The sequence below is a fragment of the Equus asinus genome, chromosome 1, assembly GCF_041296235.1.
Source record: "Equus asinus isolate D_3611 breed Donkey chromosome 1, EquAss-T2T_v2, whole genome shotgun sequence".
Taxonomy (NCBI): Eukaryota; Metazoa; Chordata; class Mammalia; order Perissodactyla; family Equidae; genus Equus; species Equus asinus.
This window is the reverse complement of record NC_091790.1, coordinates 161,476,112-161,499,406: the sequence shown is the minus strand read 5'-3', so window position 1 is coordinate 161,499,406 and position 23,295 is coordinate 161,476,112. Positions and strand designations below refer to the sequence as shown.

The 23,295-nt window shown below is 38.9% G+C and overlaps 1 long non-coding RNA gene across 1 annotated transcript; it reads left to right on the top strand.

The window, feature by feature from the left end:
* Positions 1–14,666: 14,666 nt before the first annotated feature.
* LOC139044803 (uncharacterized) lies at positions 14,667–19,956 on the top strand. The gene is made up of 4 exons (XR_011502021.1): positions 14,667–14,754; positions 15,757–16,061; positions 18,451–18,596; positions 18,714–19,956. It is a non-coding gene; the product is annotated as an uncharacterized lncRNA (long non-coding RNA).
* Positions 19,957–23,295: the final 3,339 nt, after the last annotated feature.

Sequence of the window (23,295 nt, the reverse complement as noted above, 5' to 3'; positions counted from 1 at the left end):
CTTCGTACTATACAAAAAAATAAATTCAAAATTGGTCATAGACTTCAATGTAAGAGCTAAAACTATAAAACTCATAGAAGAAAATATAGAGCAAATCTTTGTCACCTTGGGTTAGACAATGGTTTCTTAGTTGCAACATCAAATGTTTAAGCGACAAAAAAGACAAAGAACACTTCACCAAAATTATAAATTTTTTTGTATCAAAGGACATTATTGGAAATTGAAAGACAACCCACAGAACAGTCTAAAATATTGCCAAATTATATATCTGACAAGAGACTTATATCCAGAATGTATAAAGAACTCTTACAACTTAACATTAGACAAATAACCCAATCAAAAATGGGCAAAGGCTCTGAATAAACATTTCTCAAAAGAAAAGACGCAAATGTCCAATAAACTCATAAAAAGATATTCAACATTATTAGTCATTAGGGAAATACAACATAAAACTATAATAAGATGCCAGTTCATACCCATTGGAGTGGCTATAATAAAAAAGACAGACAATAACAAGTGTTGACAGGATGTGATTAGAACTCTCATATTCTGCTGGTGGGAGTGTGAAATAGCTCAGCCACTTTGCAGAACAGTTCAATAGTTTCTCAAAAACTTAAATGTGGAGTTACCCTAATAGCCAATAATTCCATTCCTAGGTATATACCCAAGAGAAATGAAAACATATCTCCACACAAAATTTTCACATAAACATTCAGAGCAGCATTATTCATAATACACTGAAATGGAAATAAGTAAGTGTATAGAATATATAACAAAATGTGGGATAGCCATACAATGGAATATTATACAGACATAAGAGGAATGAAACATTGATACATGAATAAACCTTGAAAACATTATGCTAAGTGAAAGAAGCCAGTCAGAAAAGGCCCCATATCCTATGGTGTTTTTCCATTTATCTGAAATGTCTAGAATAGACAGATCCATAGACACAGAAAGTAGACTAACGGTTGTCAGTGGTTGGGAGAAAGGGAGAATGGGGAGTGACTGCTAATGAGAATGGAGTTTCCTTTGGGGATCATGAACATATTCTAAACTAGATTGTAATGATGGGTGCACAAATCGATGACTATGCTAAAAAAATCACTGTTCTAGATACTTCAAGTGGGTGAATTTTACAGTGTATTAATATATCTCAATAAAGCTTTTAAAAAGTAAATACAGGGGGCTGGCCCAGTGGCATAGTATTAAGGTCATGCACTCTGCTTTGGTAGCCCCGGGTTTGCACATTCAGATCCTGGGAGCAGACCTATATATCACTCATCAAGCCATGCTGGGCTGGTGTCTCACATACAAAACAGAGGAAGATTGGCACAAATGTTAGCTCAGGGCCAACCTTCCTCACCAAAACAATTTTTTAAATAAATAAATACAGAGTTTTGAGTGGGAAAGTTGTCATCCAAGGGAAATTTGGGGTTTCACATCTAAAAGCAATTGAAATATAGTTTCATATACAGAGGAGACTGAAAAATGTACCATTTAAAAATATTAATTGGTGATATATTTCAACTAATCTAGAAAGGAATAAAAAAAAAGTAACGCAGCAAGGTCAAGGTTGCCTATCCAGTATCAGTTCTCCCTTTCTAATTTACTACTAGAACCCCAATTGTGCTAGAGTTGGCAATGTGTCCATCTAAAAGCCACAAGTCTCCCTGTAGCTGGGGTGTGTGGGAGGAAGGCTGGGCCGGCAGTTCTGGTCAATGAGATGTAAACAGAGTGCGCTGGATGTTTCTGTGAAAGTATTGCTTTCTTGATACAGGCACAGTCTTCCTTTCTTCTCAGGGGCCCTCGTTCCTATCCCTGGCCCTAATGCAGCTATCTTGTTAGCAAGAGGAAAAAGACCACACTCCAGGGATGGCACAGAAAAGCCTGGGTAGCCAATGATATTATGAAGCTGTTGTACCAAACCTGATTGCTCTAATTTTAGACCTCTAGTTACATGAAAGAAAATAAATAGATGTCTCATTTACACAATTTTTACTTGCGTTTTCTGTTATATGTTGCTGAATTCAATCTCTAGCCAACAAAGGTTATGAAATGCTGAGTTTAAATATTGCAACCAGTTAAGTTAGATATAAATCTAAAGAATATTCAAAAATCTGGCTATAGAACAATGAAAATAGCAAACATTATCCTCCAAAGAGAAAAAACATAAAGAAAGAACTAATCATGTAATGCACTATTATACATTTCTTTTTAGAGTCATAAACATGTTCCAAAATAGATTGTGATGATGGGTGCACAACTTTGTGAAGATGTTAAAAATGAATGAGCTGCAGAATACAGACTGTTGTATTCTGGATCTAAATCTCAAGTGTTAACACAGATCAGGTAAGAGGGGTGCAAGTAGGCAGAACAAAGCGAAATTTAGGAATTAATACTACTTCTCATAAACAATGGGATATTACAGATATTCCATTCTTAATCTCATCACCAGAAAAATATAGGTTAAAAAATTTTTTCAACAAACATTAACTACTAGTAGAAATTTTAAAAAGAGGAGAGAAGAAAAAGGTAAAGAAATCATTCTCTATATAATACTAAAAGATTTTTTAAAAAAGGGGAAGCATGAAGAAAGGATTAAAATCAATTATAATAATAAATTGAAAAGCCACATTTCACATTAAGTAAGAAAAAATCATGATATGTTACTTCCCATAGACATAGGGCAACAGGCAAATGTTAGTTGGTTAATCACCCAGATATTTTCAACTCCTTCCTCCTCTACGTCCTCTGCTACAGAGTCTAGAACAGATAAACACTTACTTTCCAACCTCCCTTGCAGCTAGGGTTGGTCATGTGATACAGTTCTAGTCAATGAGCTGGAAGTACAAGATGTCTGGGAAACTTTTGCTTTTCAAATAAAAAGCAACTGACAGGGCTGGCCGCGTGGCCGAGTGGTTAAGTTCGCGCGCTCCGCAGCAGGCAGCCCAGTGTTTCGTTAGTTCGAATCCTGGGCGCGGACATGGTACTGCTCATCAGACCACGCTGAGGCAGCATCCCACATGCCACAACTAGAAGAACCCACAACGAAGAATACACAACTATGTACCGGGGGGCTTTGGGGAGAAAAAGGAAAAAATAAAATCTTTAAAAAAAAAAAAAAAAAGCAACTGACATAGCTGGTGCCACTTTTACCTTTTCTTCCTGACTTGGAAATAGTTGTGAGGTCTGGAGCTGCAGTATCCATCTTGCAACCATGAGGCAACAAAGCAACATGCTAAAGCCGGATAACACTATGAAAGGAGCCTATGACCTCTAGAAGTCTTAAAATACAAAATAAAACAAATAGAAAAGCAAATGAGATTATACTTATTTGTTTAAGCTATGGCTGGTTCTGATCTCTGACTTACAGCTAAAAGCTTTCCTAGCTGATATTTATAATATATATAAAATAAAGTGACAGGAAAAGTTTAAAAATAATACATTGTGTGAGGACAAGCGAGAGCATTAACACACACAAAAAATGTTCCTATGTTAATATAAGACAAAATAGAATGAAGAAAACATTCGAATGAAGAGGGTCTTATACTGATAAAGGACAGATAGGACAGTGACAGTGACACTATGATGACCGTGAACCTCTAAGTAATGATATGAGTTTATTGAAATATGGAAAGAAAATTTGAAACCAAAAGAAAAATATTTTATAGAAACATAGTAGTGGTGGCAATTTTTGTAAACCTCTATCCAAATAAAATAAATAATAAGGTCCATTTAAAAAGCATCTATGTAGGAAGACACTTTACAAGCTAGATATAGGGAAGATCTTTTTCAAAGGACTCAAATTAAGAATGGAAAGTAGGAGACAGAGAGCAGCAAAGGAAAAGGAACAAGCAGAAAATTAAACAAAACAACCATAGAATTAATAAATTAATGCAACAATTGTTTTGTCACGTAGACCAATGGAATAAATGGAATAGGCAATTCTGTCATGGGTAAAAATGACAAGAAAGAAAAAACACAAATATGCAACATTTAGAATTAGAATATAGACAAGAGAATGTGACAACTAAAAGTGAATATTAGCTATAACTCTTTGAAATTAAATATGAAGATACAGATAAAATGAGTAATTTTCTAGGAAAATATAAATTACCAGCTCTAACTGACAAAGAGGAAGAAAATTTGAACATATCAGTAATCATGGAAAAAATTGAAAATATTTTCCAAGAATTACTTAGCCAAGATGGTTTTACAGACAGGAATATAAATCCTGTAAAAAATAGATAAATTTTACATAATCCCAGGGCATAGCAAGAGATGGAAATTCCTCAAACGATGTTAGTATGTTAGCAAAACCTTGATACTAAAGCATGATTTTAAAATAGGGTTCTGCAAAACTGAAGGCAAATGTCACTTGCTAATATAGACACCAAAAAACCCAAATAAAACATTAACAAAAAAGAGTGCATATACCATGGCCAAAAAATAGTTCAGCCAGAAACTTAGGAATGATTTAACATTTTGAAATTAATGTAATCCATGGCAATAATAGCCAAATGAGAAAACGCATATAATCATCTTAGAAAAATATGCATTCCTGTTTTAAAAAGAAAAAAAAAAACAAGAGAAATCCATATGTAAATGGGATAAAGGAGAACACTTTCTACACGTGGCAAAACTCTAGAGTCTGAACGGCAAATGGTTTTCTCGGTCATTACCTGTTGCTACCAGCTGGCGGTAGCTAAGGGCGTGGCTGGGTGGGTGGAGGTGCAGTGTATCAGCATCACCCAAGTTCTGCAGAAACACTTCTGAGATTGAGTCCCAGTTTCCACCATTAGGGCAGAGCTGGGGAGAGGCAGCACGTATCCATGAACGCCATGAAATCAAGAATAAGACTAGAATGCTTGTTTTCATGTTGTTGTTCAACATTTCCTGAAAGTTCTAGCAAACACAACACAACACAGCAACTTTTGGAAAGGATGCTGCTTAGCTTGAGTTAAAGCAGGACCACGTTAAGTGATGATCGCCCTTATGGCAGTTCCTATAGCAGGGGAATGTAATTAAAACAACAGAAGGAACCTGCGGAGAAAAGTCAGCCACACAACAGCAGGGAAGCAGGCCACTGATGATGGGCAGAAGGAGGGAGCCCACCCTGTCCTTTCTCCTTCATGCTTCTCGCCCTTTGGGAATGAAGCATCTCCATCACCAGTCTGGCCCCAAAGCGTCCCCACTGGAGTATATTTCCAAGGAATTATGGACTTATGAGGCATGAGAATTATCCAAAAATAAGGAGGCGATTTATCGTTACAAGAAGAACAAGGGCCAGCAAGGCAGAAGGCCTGGATTCCGTGCTGTCTTTGCTGTAAAGCCTTGTGAACATCAGCTGACTTCTGCAATCACCACCTGCAACATAAGCAGTCAAAAGAAGATCTCTAACCTGCCATCCTTTTCTGCTATATATTCACATCCCTTACCAGCAAAAATAAATGTATTTTCTGGTGAACTGAGCCCAGAAATTGTTCACACCAAAGACCATCAAATTATTAGTATTATTATAATCACATTATCTTTGAGGAAATAAAACTAGGATATCAGTCTTGATCTCTGCTTTTGCTAAATAAAGACCTTCCGTATAACCTGTGCTAAAATGTGTTGAACACTGTTATTATCTGAATGGAGCTCTATTTGGCAACTGGTTTAGTCCACTGCTTCACAATTTGCCATACATTTATGCCAGTTCATTTGCTTGTCAGACAATGGGAAATTCACTTTTAAAGATTATGATTATCATATGAGTGGCACCACCCTTCTGACTCCTAAATGGAACATCACAAATTTGAACAATAACACCCAGTCTGCCTATAAATGAACAAAAAAATAAATAGATAAATAAATATCCTTAGTTTTCAGGAGGAAAGGAAAAAAACGTCTTTCTGTCATCAGCCCCTCTCAATTGCTGCTTCATAATCGTGAGGTAGTATTTTCACAATTGCTTTTGGGCGTGTGACCTTTGGTAATTATTTATATGACCTATTTTCAAATACATTTCTGAATGCACTGCATGCACAAATCGATTTTTTTTTTTTAAAGATTTTTTTTTATTTTGTCCTTTTTCTCCCCAAAGCCCCCCGGTACATAGTTGTGCATTCTTCGTTGTGGGTTCCTCTAGTTGTGGCATGTGGGACGCTGCCTCAGCGTGGTCTGACGAGCAGTGCCATGTCCGCGCCCAGGATTCGAACTGACGAAACACTGGGCCGCCTGCAGCGGAGCGCGCGAACTTAACCACTCGGCCATGGGGCCAGCCCCTGCACAAATCGATTTTTAACATCACTTATTCTGTTTCTGCAAGAATTTCAAAAGACACCATGAGAAGACAGAAACCCTTGGGATGAAGGAAAGCTGAGGAATAATAGTAATATTCCTAGTTCACCTTCAGAGAGAATTCATCATAATCAAGTTGATGCTCTAAATGTAAAGAGTGGTTAAGCATGCAGACTTGGGAAACACGATTCAGCTCTGACACTTACTAACTTTTCCGTGCCTCTGTTTCTTCATCTGCCAAGTGACAAAAATAACATTTATCTCATGTGGCTGTTATTAATGAGTTCATAGGCAAAGGACTCAGAACAGTGCCTAGCCCACAAATGTGAGCTGCTATTTTTATGTGGATTATCTCATTTCATCCTCAAAACAGCTCTAAAATGTAGCCATGAGGTTCTTTCTTTCACAGTTGAGGAAAGGTTAAAGGTTAAATGATCACCAGAGGCCAGACAGGTCTGAAGGAGCTGAGATCCAACGCAGGCAGTTCTTTAGGGAGTCTGTGCTCTTAGACACTGCACTTAGCTGTCTCCTGTGGGGTCCGCCTGGACAGTCATCAGACTTAGGTGTTACAGGTGAAGGCTTTAGAAAAGAGGTCTTAATATTAAGACCATAGAGGAGGACAGCCATGGGAATTTTCCAAACTCACCTGCCTGAGAACTGAGGTCACAAACTGTTCCCTTTGTAATTAACCAACCATCTTCCCAGGCGTGCACAGTTCAAATAGAATTTATTAAGCAAAGTCTTGGTGCCAGAACCTGTGCTGGATGCTGAAGTTAATAAAAAGAGAAAAATAGACAGAGAATGTGCCCCAAGGGAGCTCAATCTAATAGAAGAGACAGATATGCAAAGAAAAACAAAAAAAGATGACTACTATGTGATAAACTCTATCATAAAAATGTGTATGAGGAGCAATTGCTAAGTAGATGAGGAAGTCAGGGACGCTTTTAAAGAAGAGGTGGCATTTGGACTGAGTTTGAACAAGGAGGCTCTAAGGCATGAAAACTCACACCTGCGTGTCCCGGGTGGTGGTGATGGCACAGAGGGTGGGGAGTGGATTGGTTCCAAAACTAGGCTCAACAAGGAGATAGGGACCAGGATGTGAGGAGCTATAAACGCCATAAAGAGAAGTCAGAATTTTATTTCAGAAACAGTGAAGAGGTATTCAAAGTTGTCATTTCTGTTGTCTAAGACAAGGAAGTAAAATGGAGAAGACCTCTTTTTTAAAATAAAAATAAAACAGAAACCTATGGCTGCAGTGGGGGCTGAAGAGACTGAAGGCAAGGAGAGCGGTTTAGGAAATAATCTCAGCGAGCAGTGAAGGAGAGGGAAACATCTATTCTCTCCCTTCTAGAATCTTTCCTGAGGACCTTGCTTGAGATGAGGATCACAATGGCCTTCTGCCTCCATGGGGTCCAGAAGACACAACTTGCCTCCCTCCGAGGGCTTGGGTGGACTCTGCATGAAGAGACGAGCCCCCATCCCATGCTTCTTTGAGGCCCCATTTCTATACAGTGTGTGTGTGAGGGGCAGGAGTCAGAGCAGAAGTGTTAATGCCCTGTATGACCTCAAATACGAGAAGCCCATTACCGGATTTCATCCCCATCTTAAATTCCGTAAATTAAACTCCAAATTTCTTGAACTTGTCCTCACTCATCTTGTTTTGAAGTTGTTAATTTTATAGTTCTCCTCTAAACCAGTAAGTTTTGCAATTCTTCTGTATTTGGAAGCTCAAAAGCAGAGAGAATCCCTTAGGGTAAGATGATACAGACAACCATCCACGTAGAGCTTACAGGCAACAAATGACTTTCAGACAAAAAAAGAATTTATAAATTTATAGGGTGACTTACAAATACATATATTTTAATATCGTTTTCCATCACCTAAAGTTGGCAGAACAGTGCAGCTTTTGGAATGGGAGTAAAGCATTTAGGCAAAAGAGAAAGTAATAAATATCTCATTAATTATTCATCACTTTGATCTCCTGGAGAAATAAAAAAGTCAAGCAACTGAGCTAGCATGTTTGTGTTCTATGAGAGTTTCAAGTATTTGTGAAGAAAAAACAAAAACCCTACATTATAAAGATGACAAGCACATATACTTTTTCAATATACAATCAATTTGACCTTCAAAGTGAAAGGCAAGTTTAATGGGAAAATGTGGTCAGGAGCTAAGCATACACTTGAAGTGAAGAGTTGGGAAGAGTATGAATGATTTGGAAGGAAGAAGATTTATAGGGAGAGTAGGAGGAAGAAAAGGTTTTGTCCTTCTGTCCATGCCTTCTATCTACTGCTACTCTTCCTCAAAGGACTACTTGTCTCACATCCTTCTATAGATCCATTGAAGGGGTGAGGGAGAGCAAAGCTCTGTCCTGCAGCTTATAGACTTCCTGCCAAGATGGCTGCCTCTACAGTGACATGACCTCACCATGGTTTAAAGCAAAATGCCCAGTACTGCCAGGATGGAGATGTTCTTCTCTCCGCCTTCATTTCAGCATCACCATTGCTAGTAAGCTCTAGCTACCTCTCTGGACCTCCTACATCTCAATATCTGTTTCCTGCACATCCTATCTCCGTCATCCCAGTTCTGCTCAAGGAAGACAGGTCCCAGATTACTAAAGATAATGAGATTTCTGCACTTTGAATGTATATCCCCTTGCCATACAATTTATTTTATCACATTGTCATACTATAGATCAGAGAGAAAGCAGATCCAACAGGACTGACACATACTGGAATCATTTGTGAAAGTTCTTATGAATTTTTAGAACACGGGAAAATGAATGAGATTACGAGCTCAAACCATGTACAGGCCAGATTGATTTTTGTAGTGTTCTGCTCTGTTTCATTCTTACCATTCTGTTTTGTGGCCAAGAACCACATCTCCACCGTGTAACAAAATCTCTTGTCCTAACCATCTCCTGTGACTATAATACAAGAAAACAGAGTAAACAATCACAAAATGTCCCCTCATCTAGAAAAATAACTGGGCACAAACCCTGGAGCCAAGAGCATTCATTATTTTGTTTGGAAAGGCTTTCCTTTCTTATAGGAGTCCCCAACATAAGGGTTATTTAAGAGTTATATTTGAGAACACTGAAGTGGAGGTCAAGTATTCCACTTTCTGGAACCACACATGGGGCCCTGGCACCTGATAACTATTCAAACAATGGTTACCGAATGCCTAAGGCATATTCCGAAAGTTAGTCATCGAGTTGCTGCATGACTTTTAGAACTTTTCCATCTGTACAACCTGTGCCTGTCATTTCCTCTGAGAAAGACTGAAAAACTGACGTGATTTTGAGGTTTCAAATGAAAGTGTTTGCTTACACATGACAGTCTCTTCCTTTCTCCTACTCTTTCTTCTTTCCTCTTCTTATCTTCTTTCTCTCATTCTTTATTCATGTATTATTTTTTTAATTTTTAAGAAATAGAGAGCTATTAATTTAGAAATATAATGTGTGCCTAATCTCATTCTGGATTTGAAAACAAGAATTCCAAGTTTTCTAAAAATGTTGCTTTTGGTCGTTATTCACCTTCCTGGTAAAGGTACTGCTAAGGTCATCATTTGGTATTAAAAATATCAAGAATAGTTTGTTTTAATACATTCAGCATTGTAACTTACAAAAATTTAATCAAAAGTGAAAATTTTAAAAAGCACTTGGGAAACACAATGACAAAATAAATAAGAGCTAGAATGCTTTCTAAGTCTTCATCAGCAGGGAATACAAGTTAACAGTGGTATACAAGTCTGCTTGCATGGATGCCATTAGATCTGCAAAGCCATTGTTGTATAGCAAATAGCAGGTGATCAAACACACAGAAGAGAAAGCCATAGGAAAAAGGAGGCATTATGGGGAAAACCAAGAATATTTGGATAAAGAGATTCAGGAAGCAAGTCTGAGGAGTGGGAGAGAAAAAGGTGCTGAGAAAAAAGTGTACAAGCTATGTTCCATGCTCTTATACACTACAAAGGTTGGGCAAAATCTGATTAATAATAAATCCAAATATATGACATGTGGTTAATCATATTCTAAGAATCAAATAAATGAAAGATAGACAGAGAGGGGAAAAATAGACGGCAAGCCCTCCAGAGAGGAACTAGAGCTTGAAGTCTGGAATGCAGAGATCCATGAGGTGCCCCTCAAGATGCAGAGAGAAACCAGGTTTACACAGCCAGACCAGCTGTAAGAGTACATTTTTCTCTGGCTCCACCCTCACTCATTTCTTGGTGGGAAATTGAGCACTGCATCAAATACCGCCACACTGGCTCTGGGGGTGGGTCCTTTTGGTTAATCTATGCATCGGTCATACATATTTTTTCTTGCTCAGGCTGCTGTGGGACGTCTGCTGAGGGCAGGATCCAGAGCTCCTGAAGTGTGCTATCCCTCAAGTCTCCTGCAGCCATCACCATGTCCATGACTTGTGCCATCACCAAGCCCATGTATAGACAGTGCCTCACATCTCCATGTGCCACCGCTTAATACACGGGCTGCAACACAGTGCTGACTTCTGCTCACAGCGTCTGAAAGCCCTTGGTTCCATTTTTGACTTGTTCTTTATTGCATTGATCCTCTTGAGACATAGCAGAAGTCATGAGGCTTGGGCTACAGGACAGTCTGCATGATGGACACCATGTTGTGGCCAGAATCACCCCTTGGACAACAACCTCAGACCGACCCCAACCCCATCTCTCCTCCCTTGGTGAAAATTCCTTCCTGGGTGGGCCTCTGCACAGACCCTCCTGCTAAGTCTCTGAATAGTAATGACAACTGAATTTCACCCTCTCTGTTTGCCAGCCCTGGATTTCACATGAGTTTTCTTAGTTAATCAACAATCTTTTGGGATGGAAATTATCCCCCACTTTACACATGAGGGAAACTGAGGCTCAGAGAATTAAATGGCCTCTCCCAAGACCTGTCAGCCAGTATATGACAGAGTCAGGATTCATACTCAAATCTTCTGTACTCCAAGAAGAAAACTCTTAACAGCTGGACAGAATACTTTCCAGGGGTAATACAGTTCAGACAGGGCCTCCTGTGCACCTGAGGCAGGAGGCAGGATTGTCCCTTGCCTTGGTTTAATGCCACTACAATCTTTTAAACTGAATATCTGAGGAATGGAACATGATAAAATAATTTATTCCGCCTCAGAGCTTATGGCATCCCTTAACAACTTTGATTCCTACAGACCAGTCTTAATCACATTAGATGGGAGAGGTGAAAAGGCTTCAGGCTAAAAAAACTTTGTATGAAGTAAAGAGAAATGGTGTTTTTCAAGACTGAAAAATCTCAAAGATCAGCATTAGCACAATGCAGCATACCTGCAATATGTGTTTCCATAAAGTAACAGTGTACAGTCACGTCAGAAATGGGGTTTTTTTTTAGTATTTCAGTTTTACAAGACAATTAGCTGCAAAGAACATGGCCATAGGAAATTAGGTGTCACTGTTTGATGCTGACTTATGGAGCAGAAACATTGTAAACTTTAATTCCATGACCCAAATGATTCTAAGACAGCAGAGAACATTCTACCCGATGTTGAGAAGCAACTAGACAAGTGTAGGAGTGTATCTGTGTTTGTAAGAAACTGAAAACGACAGTCAAAGCATGTGCAAATGTCTGGCTTGTATGTAGAGGAAAAAACAACTGCCTATGCAGATTCTAGCTATAAACTGGAAGGGCTGGACATGGGGAAATAATAAAATGAACCTATTGTTCCCTGAGCTCCCTTTACTTCTCTGCCCCAGTCCCATGATATTCTCATTCATGAAGTCCTACCCTCAGCTGTCCACAAAGCCCCAAGACTAAAAATTCTTTTTGGGTCATATCTCAATACATGAAATTCTAGGTACTGTTAGAGGCAATGTGGGAGCCACTGGCGCCCCTATATTTACACCTCGGGAACAGTTGCCGTCTCTAATTTCATCACGGTGCATACTCTTTCTATATGAATATGTTGGGATTATTCAATGAATATATTAATTTTGCCCTGATTAGCTAGAATTTTGAATCTGTGTAATTTTAGATTTATTACATCTTCCTAAATGGATTGGTTCTTTTATTTTTTATGAAAGGTCACACTTTATTTATAGTACTAGAATATATCTTTTTCCAACTTTTGACTTCCAAATTCAGCATCCTTGTCTTTAGGGAATTTCTCTTGTAAGTAGCATATGGTTGTTGTTTTTCAATCTACTTGGATAATCCTTATGTTTTAATTGGAGTATAGTAGCACCATTGTATTTTGTAGCACATGCTTTGGGTGTTTTGTGCCACATGCCTCAGGCCCACCACTGACTTAAAATGCGGCTTTGGCGAGCAATTCCTAAACATTCTGACAGTGTCCCACCCCAACCAGCCATAATGTCTCCTATGTTCTTTATGCTTGTTTCTGTGATTTTCATCTATTTTTCTCTCTGTGTTTTAGTGTACATAATTTCTACTGGCCTAGCTTCCAGTTCACTAATCTTTTCTTTGGTTGTATCTAATCTGTTGTTGAATCCATCAGTTTACTTCTTAATTTAATTTTTTTTTTCTAGTGAGGAAGATTGGCCCTGAGCTAACATCTGTTGTCAATATTCCTCTTTTTTGTTTTTCTCCCCAAAGTCCCAGTACATAGTTGTATATCCTAATTGTAGGTCCTTCTGGTTCTTCTGTGTGGGACACTGCCACAGCATGGCTTGATAAGCAGCACTAGAACTGTGCCCAGGATCCAAACCAGTGAACCCCAGGCCACTGAAGCAGAGTACGTGAAGGTAACCATTACGCCACCAGGCCAGTCCCTAAGTTAATATATTTTTAAGTTCTAGAATTTCCACATGATTTTTAAAATATATATTACAGTTACCTCATGAAATTCTTCATCTTGTCATCTATTTTCTTGAACTTATTAGTTACTTAAAAATCAGTGTCTAATAACTCCAATATCTGGATTACCTGTGGGTTTGTTTCTATTTTTTCTCTTGGTTTTTTGCTTCTTCTTGTTTCCTAATATGCCTAACAATTTTTGATTAAATGCCAGACGTGTATGAAAAAAATCTTCAAAGCTCAGAGTGATGTTATTTTCTTTCAGAGATATGTACTTTGCTTCTGGATGGCAGTCAGGTGAGGATAGTTTGTTTTAATCCAATCTGGAATTTAGCTGACTTAAAGCTGGGTTTCATCATTGTAAGGGCTGGTTAAATTCTGTCAACCCAGAGTTCTTGGGTGCAGTCATTCAGGTCTCCAAAATGACTCCAAACAATAGCTTTGGGTACCCACCAGGACCTATCACTCACAGAAAGCCCTGAAATGCAATTTTTGTCTCTCCAAATTTCTGCCCAGCTTCTCAGCCGCTCAGCCTCAGACTATTACCAATTAGCAAATTCCTTAGAGGAGAAAACAGGCTCATCTCAATGTGTTTTTTCTCCCTAGGGGTCCTGATGCTTCAAGCCCTGTCTGTCTTCTGGTTGACCTGATGGTAGCCTGATATTGACATGTACCCTGATACACACACACATACATACATATATAAATATGATGCTGCCTTAAGGAGTGGAAACGTTGTAAACTTTAATCCTATGACCCAAATGATTCTAAGACAGACAGCAGAGAACAGTCATTCTACCTGACGTTCGGAAGCAACCAGACAAGTGTATGTGTGTAAATATGTATGAGTATGTATTCATGCACACTCATACATATGTGTGTATATATAGTCTCCAGCCTTTCTAGTTGTTCTAGGCTGGAGGATTTGTCTAACAAATTAATCCATCAGACAGTTAGGGATGGAAGGAACTACCCGTCTCCACAAATCAGCATTTGGGGAGACCCTTGACTTTGGTGTACTGGAGCCAGGAGTTTACCTAGGTCATAAAACCGAACCTGCCTCTAATGAACTACGTAACCTTGGGCGCATCATTTAACCTCTATGTATCTTAGCTATAAAATGAGAGGTTCAACTATGTAATTTCTCAGATCTGCTCCAGCTATGCCATGCTATAATTCTGTTCTACTCATTCCTGGGACAAACTATACAAAAAACTGAAATACAATTAGGATTCATAAGTCACTGTTTAATAAAACCGGAAATAATTTGCCAACCTTACATTTTAAAACCTCGGTAGTATTTCCTAGGATTTCTTTTAAGAAACTTCAAGAACTTCCTTTGCGATTTCTCCATTTGGACAGCAGATATTAAGGGACTAAATAGGCCACTGTTACTGCCTCGAGCCATAGGCCTGTTGGCAGCTTTGCATTCCTGGGACAAACCCTTCTTGGTCATCATGTATCTTCTTTGCATATTTTATTTGGTTTGACAATATCTTATTCAAGATCTTTTGCATCTGTGTTCACATGTAAGATTGGCATATAATTTTCCTTTCTCATACTATCCTTGTCTGTTTTCTGCATCAAGATTCTGTATGAGGCTCCTACACACAGGTGGGGAGCTTTTTCTCCTGTTTTATTTTCTGGAAGAGTTAGGTAAGGTAGGTGCTTCCTCTTCTTGGCACTCTGATAAACTGGGTATAGGGCTTTGGGGAAGAAGATTTTTATTAATGCTTTTTTTTTCGAGGATATTAGGTATTTCTAATAATTTTCAAGCTGGCTTTAGCAATTTGTCCATTTCATCTCAACTTTAACATTTATTGGCGGAAAGGTTTTCAAGGTATTTTCATATGATTTATTTAACATACACTGTCATCATGGCCCTTCTGCATTTCTAATATTGTTTATTCATGTCTTTTCTCTTTTTCTTGAGCAATATAACCAACACTATTTTCAATTTCTCTGAAGCACTGGGTTTTGATTTTGTTGATCTTCTCTATTTCATATCTATTTCTTATATCATTAATTTTTGTTCTTTCTTTTACTAGTTCATTTATTCTATTTCCCTGGATTTATAATTTGAATTGAAATCTTAGCTCATGTGTTTACAACGTTTCTTAATTTCTAATGTATCAAACTAATGTATCAACTCTGTATCAAAATGAGTCATGACCGAAAATAGTGTGTTCAAATGAGTCAATTGACAAGAGTTTAATAATGGGATTATTTGTAAATTGTAGACAGAGTTAACAAGTCTATTGCACATAATGAAGTCTACAGTTCATCTGTATATCTAACTGTCTCTCCCACAATAGTATGCCCTTGGGAAGCTTTAAATCTAATTTCCCATTCCCAGTCTGCCGTGTTGTTCTGATCTCATATCTCTCTTCTAACTTGTTTTTAACTACCCACCCTCCCCATTTAGTTATTATTGTTATAATTTTGCTTTTACAGTCATTTTTAATTTAAACTTATGTCTTTTTTTTCTCATGATTTCATTCTTCTTCTGGGTCTTTCTGGGCCCAACTTCCTTCTTTTTAAAGTTCAGCCTTTAGTATTCCTTTCCCTGCATGCCTGTGAGTGGCAAATTGAGTCATTTAGTAAAATCATTGTTATTTTGTCCTCGCTCTGGAATGATGACTTTTACATTGATTACTCCACAGGGGTCTTCCTCACCATGTTTCTGATACCCTTGGGATCCCTCACTGCAGTGGTATGATTTCAAGCTTTTGTGGATGACTTTCTTCCCCCTCAGAGCAAACTTTTTTGCCACTTAACCAGACCAGCGAATAGAGATTTTCTGGATGGTGAGGACTTTGATGCCAGAAGCTCTATGTGTGGAGCTCTAGTTTTGCTTCCCTGCACTGGATCTGCCATAGCCCATCTCTCGTCCCGTGTAGACATTCAAACTCCAGACCCCTGCCTCAGGATCCTCTGTTCATTCTGAAAAATCCAAGGGTTGCTCCAGGTCAGTTTTTCTTTAATACTCATGCTTCATTTCTCTTTTCATTTTCATTACCTCCCTTTTTCACTCAATATCTCACAAGTTCATTGATGTTCACTGCTGTATAGTATTTCATTGAGTACATGTGCCACGTTTTATTTATCTGTTCTCCTCTTAATGTACCTTTTGGCTCTTTCGCTGCCAAAATATGTTCTTCTTGGACTTGTCCTCTGTGTACATATATGAGAGTTTCTCTAGAATATATACCAAGAAGTGAAATTGCTGGCTCATAAAATATGCACATCTTCATCCTGACTAGATTTTGCTGTTTTGTTTTCAAAGTGATTGTACCAGTTTACCATGCCACAGCAGCATGTGAGAGTTTCTGTGGTCCCACGTCTTTGCCAATAGCTTGTATTCTCAGTTATTTTGTCTTTTTTGCCATTCTGACAGATGTGAAATAGGTGGTCTTACTTGCGTTTCTCCTGATTACTGAAAAGAATGAGCATCTTTCCATGTGTTTCTTTACTTTTCCACTTCTTTACTCATTTTTCTACTTTTGAATTTTTTTCTTATTGGGTTGTAAATATCATATATTCTGGATGCTAAGCCTATATTGGTTATACAACTTAGAAATACCTTCTCCAGTCTGTGACTTGTCTTCTCAGATTTTTTTTTTTTTGCCTTTTAATGAAAATAAAATTTTAAGGTTAGAATTATCTATCTTTTCCTTCACGCCTTGCTTTCTTTTTTTGAGAGTTAAGAATTCTTTCCTACTCCAACTTCATAAAACATTATCTTATATTTTCTTCTAAATGTTTAACTTCTTGCTTCTTCCATTTAATTTTTAAATCCATCCTTAAGTTTGGCATGCAGAAGGAATCTAATTTTATGTTTTACTCCATGAGTAATCATCAGACTCTTCTTTTTGGTAAGAACTGGGATCTATTTTTGTGAATGGTTCATTGAGGAAAAATGGGCTAACCATTGAATAACCCTCAGTAATTTGTTACGAACAGTGAGGTTTGGAGTGAAAGCTTTTTAAAGATTACTTTACAACTACTCTACTCTTGTTCTACTGTTATGCCTTTGTCTGAAATCCTTTCCCTAAGACAAAGAGCTAAGCAGTCCTTCGCCCTGTAACTACACACTAAATTTTTCTACTACAGCAACTATTTCTTTCTACTGGGAATATCTGCGCGCCCACCTATTTCCCCCACTGAACTATGGCACCTTGAGGTTTGGGCCAGTGGCTCTGATCTTTGCGTCCCTGGTGCCTGATATGTAATAGACACTAAACATTTGGCAGATTAATGAATTAATGAGCATATTTGGAACACGCAGAGGGGAGCTTGGAAGAGCCCCAACCTGCTTGCTTAACGCTGGATGGAATCCTGTATGAATACTTCACTCTTCTCATTTCTATGTCTAAAAAGTGGGGAAGAGAAAGATATTCTGAACTATGCAATAATTAGTTCTAGAAGCGTCTTGTCCTAGGCTTTTGTGAATTAATTTGGGAAGCAGCACAATGCCCCATTTACTTTCATTTTTCTTTTAAAGAGAGGCAGAGAAACATCATGCATACAAAAAGCTGCATTAGGCTGAACCCAGCTCCAAGTGGCTAAAGAGTTACAATCCAAGCCTGTGCACACGAGTCTAATCTTTTTCCATGTCTTTTATCCCAACGATTAGTTATTTCATACCTCACATTTTTTTTACCTGCCTTAACACGTTTGAACTCTGTAAAATTCTTCTTTGCACATGAATTAGTGTGAAATTTATTACCATATTCCTTCCACTTATTAAAAGGGATGTACTTTACAAATATGACTGCAGCGCAAATTTATTATTTACATCCCAAGCCCTAGCCTTCATAACTACTTAATATGGATAAGGTGTTTAGTTTTCCAATGGAGTCCAGCTGCATCACTGGAATCAAACTTGTAATTGCCTCTTTGGGATTTAAAACCATTATAGTTGTGCTTTTATGTTCTCTTTTGTTTTGCTTGAATCACTTTTTCAGGTCTATGAAGTACAGCTGGCACAATAAAAGTTTGATCAATGCATAACCAATGCAGTGTATATTTCTTCCAGAAATACAAAACCCAGGTGAAAAATGTTAATCTATGAAAATTATCTTTGTCAGCTACTTATTCTTGGAATTTAAATGGTTTCAATCTTTAGGTAAGGGCTGAGCCTGGATTTCTGCGTTAAAGTTTTCTGACTTTGCAACGTCGTATGTTGATGTGTATTTTAAGAGCTGCAAGATACAGAGTTTCTAGTACCATAAAAAGTACTTTTTATTGTCTGTAAAATACTCTACATCTAGACTGGTTAAATAATTTGCACTTGATTATCTTAAAAATTCTCTTGTTTAGAAAATGGGGATAATGAAATATTTTCCTTTTTTTAGGAGGACAAATATTACAGATCCAAACTTTTAAAAAAATGTAAACATTATATTTATAAAGAAATATCTTTCAAAAACCTGGCAATTTAAAACTGAGTACTAGCATTTTTTTGGAGTCAAAGAACTGAAGCTGACAGTTTCACTTGAAGGTAATATTATTTCAAAATGGTGCGATTGTCTCTAATTTCTAAGTGCAACTGGGGTTAATCGTGGACAGATGCTCACCATTAACTCTAAACTTCTTTGTTCTTGTCCATTAAAATTAGCTATGTTTGGAAGGAAACACAAAGCTGTGTCCATGGCCCCTCCTCCAAGAAAAACCCTAGGTTCTGATACGGAGAATATGGCAGCGATGGCCATGGCCTTAAAAACTCTGGATCCACCACTTCTACCACCCAGGATCGACCTGGACTATAACATAGAGGAGTTTGTCTTATTGTCCCCAGCCCTTCCTGCCGGCGCGTTTTCTCCTCTTCAGGGCACACGTATTTACACAGATGCTTTGCTCCTCCTCTTTATCTGAAATCTGATCCTTGGGAAGAATTGATATTAGTCATCTACTCAATAGAGTAAATTAAAATCACTCTTCTATTTATTTCCCTACTAAGTCCAGAATCTGTTACTGTGGGATGAATTCCTTTATCTGTAGATAAATATTTGTAAGCAGGAGCCCAGGAGAGAAGCCATCCCAGAGTTTCCACAACATTTAGGTAACCATGAGGCCTGCCTGGCGGCAGGGTCAAGACTAGAGAGAGGAGAGTCAGGCACTTGCCTTGGGTGTAAAACTTAAGTGGGCACCAATGAAACCTCAGTAATCAAGATAAGTATCTTAGTGCAAGACTTAAAATAAATTTTGGTATTTTGTTCATCCCAGATGATGACACACTTCTTAAAATTGAGCCTGAGATGAAAATGTCACCCTAATCCTGGCCCTGCTTGGTGGTCCTATTCCAGACATTATTCCAAACTATTTCTGCCTAGTATCAGCCTTGTACCTCTGGGATCAGGGACAGCCTGAACCAGGCTCTCCCCATTGAGGGTAGAGAATCAGCCCATCAAATGGACCCTGAGAAAATTATTCCTTGTCACAGCATAGCTGGCAAAAAAAGAAATGCTCAATAAATATTTTGAAATAGGATTAAATGAATGAATGAATGAATGAATGAGTGAAGATATCTTTGGTATTATTAGTGCCCTGATGAAGAGGAGAGGGTCATAATGTGCTCCCTAAATGAATGCAGCTTCCACGTGGGTCAGCTACACCTCTGGAAAGCAACTTAAGTAACAATAGATCTTAATACAAAATCTTCTGCTTCAAGCCACTATAATATAAATTAGACCTGCAGCTGGTAGCATAAATACAATAAAAAATAGTGTTTAATTTCCTATATGTGGCAAATATAATAAGCAAGTTATTTTTAGTAACCATATTGCTATTTAATCTTGGTATGAATTAGGATAATTTTACTTCTTTGGAGGGAAAAGGCAGTTTTTTGATAGCAAATTCAATTGTAGGCCTACTGATTTTTATATCAACGGAATTATAAGAGCTTAGCTTCAGGACAACTTATTCAACCAAAATCAGGTCCATTTTCTTCAGTGCCTGAAAAAATATGTCAAATATTATTGTATTGAATATTAAGGGGGTAATGTCTGTGTTAGCTAATTAGCCCACTAGTTAGAGCACAGAAATATTAACATTATAGATAGCCGATCAAGTCCCATTCTCTACAATAGAGGGTGTCAGACAATTTAAAATGGTAGAAAACCCAAGAGTCACTTCCATAGCATTTGCTTAAACTTCTAAGGTTCATATATTTCAATGTGCAGAGGTCTGGTGATCTTGGAAGTCAGTTTAAATAAATAGTGAAAACACATGGTGAAGACCTGATTCCAGAAGAATTGGGAATTTATACCACTTCCTTTTGCTACCCATGCCCAGCACTTTCACCCACCGATCCACGCTTTGTTAGTTTAACCAAATCATCTCTTAGAAAGAAGCAGACATCTTTTATTTGTGGTTCAGTGGAGCACATTCAGATTTATTGACCAAGATACTTGGTCCTGTGAGGCACAGATGCAAATGGCGGGAGGACCAGGCAGAGGTGCTGAGAAAGGTAGAGGGAGGGAGAGTGTTTCCAGCTGAGATGCAGAAGTGGGGTGCAGCGTTGCAATGTTGGAGTCTGGTTAGAATCACAGAAATGGGTGGGGACCGGAGGGGGCTGAAAAAGCGGGCGGGCAGCGATCACGTGAAGTCCTAAGTTTTCATTTTATTATGAAAAATATGGAGCCATGGAAAGCTTTTAAAGAGAGGCGTGATAGATACATTCAGATTTGCAATTTGGAACGATCCCTCTTGGAGCAGGAGGAGCCTGGACTGGAATGGGGCCGAGACTGGAAGCCGAGAGGCAGACACTGGTACCATGTCACTACTAAACGATACTTTGGTACAATGGACAGAGACTCTGGGACACTCATTTGGGTGACAGCAGAGAGTGGCTTGAACTAAAATAGAGGCTCTGTAAATATATTTACTAAAATACCTTTTGCTTATTTCAAGCCCCAAAAGATGTAAGCTAAAGAAGAGATGACAAATGATCAAATTTTGATAAACTCTGGAAATTTTCACTAAGAATTTGAAGCAATTCATCTCAGAAGATTTGAGGTGTGGATGATCCTAAGCAGAAATAAAGTTGTGGTGCTGTCTAGGTGGAGTTAGGCCCTAATCAGTAAGCACATCAGTAATCATTCACTACAGTGAGACCATGTCTGTGCTCTGGGCACCAACTCAAAACTTGGCTCTGCTCTTGGGCCCACAACATATTGCACTGGATAAAAAGAAAATCTTTCTTCTCTTTGGTGAGGAAGATTGATCCTGAGCTAACATCTGTGCCAACCTTCCTCTGCTTTGTATGTGGGAAGCCACCACAGCATGGCCTGATAAGCAGCGTGTAAATCTACACCCAGGATTCAAACCAGCGAACCCCGGGCTTCCAAAGCAGACTTTGTAAACTTAACCACTACACAATTGGGCCGGTCCTAAGAAAATCCTTTTTTGACATATACATTCACAATTTCCTATCCATTTAGCACAGATTTATTTATTTAGATTTGGAAATGTATTTTTCTGTGGAATGGAGTTAATAATTACATTAGAAAGCTTTTACACACACAAACCTAGTGCTAGTTACAATCTGTGGATGTTATACATTCTGGTGAAGGTGAACTGTGTTTCATTTAATCATCTCAAAAATATCTAGGATCCTGCACCTACACAGATAAGCAAAGAGAAATCCTAAGACTACATTTACTCATTTAACAATCATCCATTGAGGGTGGTCTTAGCAGCTAGAGGAGTTGCTGAACTGCTCCCAAAGGGTTCGTTGGTAGATGGCCCCTTTCTTCCTCACACTCCCTCCTCCCCTAAAGCACGGTGGTGCCCAGTGGCAGGAGCTGCCTTTGACAGTTGCCGTATATGGGTAGCTATACTCTCTCTGTCCCAACAAGTGGCTGAGCTCTACTTGTAAAACTCTCCACCACCATCAGGCACAATCACCATTATTACATTAAAAGCTTATCTCACTCCTGGTAGGAAGATATTAGACCATGGCATACGTGTCAAATGAATTGTCAGGCTATATATATACATACACATATATCACAGAGCACTATAGCTCAGGTACCCACATGACATTCTTCGGCTCGTGTATGATTTCAGTGGCAGCTCATCTCATTTCAGACTCACCCACCCTAAGTGGCACCATGTGTCTCCACCTTCTGTCCCAGGGCCTCCTCCATTCTGTGGAAAGTGCATCACCCTCAAAGGCAAACCTCAACCCATGTAGGATGGGAGCCAGTGGATAAATGACTCAGCCACCTGTCCTTCCGGACACTTCTGGAAGGCACTCTGTACCCTTCTGAGGAGGTCTCACTGGAATGGAGCCCTCGTAGTCCCCAGCAACCCCTCCATTGCAAAGCTTTATATTGGCTTTTCCTTGTTCCTGTCACACTCCCCCTACCCCCACTCCTGCTTCCTGTGATCCACACTTCCCAGATAAGCTGCTGTCCCCAAGTCCTTGTTTCAGACTTCGTTTGGAGGAATTCCAGCTAAAAGAAAAGCTATGTCTGGCACATAGTAGGTCCTCAACAAATGCGAAACTCTTGATCCCCTTCTTCTTCCCATTGTAAAAATGAGAACTTTGAGGCTCAGGGGAACTGAGTAACTTATCCAACACCACACAGCCTGACACCAAGAGAATCAAATTGAAGCTTCTTTCTGGTGGTTTCTATCTCAAAAGCTGGCTTTTGCTAGTCCTGAGCAAACCAATGAGGACCCCTAGTGGCATGAACAGGATGGACATAAAGGAACCGAAGCCAGTGCCTCTCAACAGTCCAACACTATTCAGGAGAGAGGTGTGAGGTCTAAGGCTGCACCCTCGTTCCTGGGAGAAGCCCAGCCTAGCAAGTTACAGACAGGCTTCAAACAAGGTTCCATCAAGGCTGGCTCCACAAGCATGGGAGCTGCTCCCAAAGGTGATATTTCTCTTTCTTGTAGTGGAAAGATGAGTATCTTATTCCTAGGTTTCCAAAGGAGGTTTCCCTCTCTGGATCTTAAACCTCCTTTTACTGGTTCATATAATTTCTAACCCTTCCCGTACCGGCTAATTGCTTTGCCTATTTCTGAAGCAAGAGAGACCCCTCTCCCCCGATGGAATATCAGTGAAGGGGTGTGGGACAGAGGAAATGGTCTCAAATCAAAATGGGGGTCAGATTATCTGGCTTTAGCTGAGGACCCACCCTTCCTTGTGCTGGAGCATCCTCTCACCAGACTGGGCACAGACACCCACA